The following is a 1,982-nucleotide window of genomic DNA, read 5'->3' on the forward strand; positions in this document are numbered from 1 at the left end:
CCCCTTCTGTGAGCCCGTTGTTGGGCAGGGATTACCTCCATCTGTTGCCGAATTGTACATTCCAAGCACTTAGTAAAGTGCTCTGCACACAGTAAGCACTCAATAAATACGATTGAATGAATGAATGTTCCATCCAGTGTGAGTGGTGTTCAACAAGTTTATTCTATTTGGGGTGCCTGGAAATTGTAGAAAGGACACAGAGTGGTTCCTCAAGCCAAGAAAGGTCAGAAAGTCCAGTTTTGGGGCAACCCATGCGTCATTTATTTATTAATCGCATTTATTGAGCGCTTACTGTGTGCAAATCACTGTACTAAGTGCTCGAATGGAAAAAGAAGCCGAGGTCCGTAAGTAAGCCAGCCAAGGACGATGGGAGATATTTGCTGTGTTTTTCATTTTCCTTAGTCTCAAGGCAATTAATCTTTCAGCTGACATCCTACAAAGTGCTCAGCTAGTGTTCCCCTCCCCAACTACCAAGATAAAAGGTTGATGGATCCGATGGCAGAAATTGACAGCAGCATGAAGTCTCGTAATAAGAACATATCAAATTTAGGCCCAGTCCAATTCCTTCGGGTCCTCGACATGTGGGCCGAGGTTCACTTGCAGGATTTACTCAAGGACCTTGGTGAGTGCAGCATCAGTTAGATTCTGGAATGCAAGAGATGTGGTTTTCCATTGCTGAGAGCAGTTGGGGGTGAGGACGGGGTCCAAGGTTGGGGAGTGGAAGGAGGAGGAGTTCTTTCACTTTCAAAAATAGAATCTTTAACAGAGTTGGTGTTGATGAAAACCGAATAGCGTTGTTTCTCAGCGTAAGTAGGGAGCTGAAGCTTTTTTCTGAGCTCTGAAATAAGCATAAGTGAACAGATTAAATTTGATTTCAGACACAGTATTTAGGCCACAAGAGGCCTAAGTACTTAGGGCAGAGATGGGCATCTGATCCCGCTTTGGATTTTCTGATAATCTGGAACGGGATCTCAGGCTGAGTCCCGTTAATCTCAAATGGATTTCTAAGGGATTGTAAACCAATGGAGGGGCTACCTTGGCCTAGATGTCCTTTGCAGGGTAGCAGTCACGAGAGTATTTTGTGGAACTCAACATCCTGGCTCTTAGAGAAGATGGGTTTTTTTTTTAACCACTAACAACGTAACTCTAAATCCAAACTCCTGCTTGAAAAGATTCTGCTTATAGTCTTGTCCTGCCCAGTCAATAGTTAAACGAAGATCCCAGTTCCAGAATGGGTGAGCCTCCTGTCAGGGTGATGATCAGCAGGTCACAAAAGTCTTGTTCCACAGGAAAATTGCCCCAGTCCTTGCCCGGAATGGAGAAACTGCAGGGCATAGGCATATGTAAAAGCTGTCCTCACAATATCCTTGTACAAAGTCCCTGAAATGATGATCGACTTTGAAATAAACAAGAACCTCAAAGACATTAAGTCTTCAAGAGTCGATTTCATCCATCACTCTGTAGTCCGTCTCGATGCTTCCTTTCTCCCACCGCAGTCCACTAAAATCAGTCTTAGATTCCTTCATCGGTAAGTGGAGGTGATGGGAGTGGGAGAGAAGAGAATACATTCATTTACCTCTTTGGAAATCTGAAGCTCGCTATATTTCCAGTTGCCAGATGTCTGCTCCTCATCCTTCCTCCCCTGTTCTTGCTCCTATTGCCCAGGGTGGACAAAGTGCATTCTTCTCTCTAGAGAATTAACTTAGAGTTTCATCAAGAGGAGTTGTTGATTTGGTCCTGAAGCAAAAGAATGAATTAACCTCAGGACAGGTTTAATCAATAATTAGTGCCAGTAACTGAGTCAGCTGAACAGTCCCATTCTTAGATTATTTCTCTCTCCCAGCTCAGCAGGGAAGGCCCTTCACTTTTTGATGATATGATGCTCCCTCAAGCATTTTTTTTTATCTCACAAAAAACGATTCTGACCAGCAAAAGTTGTATAATCAGTGTTGGTCTACTTATGGCACAGGGAGTATTTTTAA

General features: G+C 43.5%; 1 long non-coding RNA gene across 1 annotated transcript; it reads right to left on the bottom strand.

Annotated features, from left to right (window-relative positions):
• Positions 1–372: 372 nt before the first annotated feature.
• Positions 373–1,738, bottom strand: LOC120638657. The gene is made up of 2 exons (XR_005660496.1): positions 1,577–1,738; positions 373–838 (listed from the first exon to the last, which is right to left on the bottom strand). It is a non-coding gene; the product is annotated as an uncharacterized LOC120638657 (long non-coding RNA).
• Positions 1,739–1,982: the final 244 nt, after the last annotated feature.

Source organism: Ornithorhynchus anatinus, chromosome 10 (assembly GCF_004115215.2).
Source record: "Ornithorhynchus anatinus isolate Pmale09 chromosome 10, mOrnAna1.pri.v4, whole genome shotgun sequence".
Taxonomy (NCBI): Eukaryota; Metazoa; Chordata; class Mammalia; order Monotremata; family Ornithorhynchidae; genus Ornithorhynchus; species Ornithorhynchus anatinus.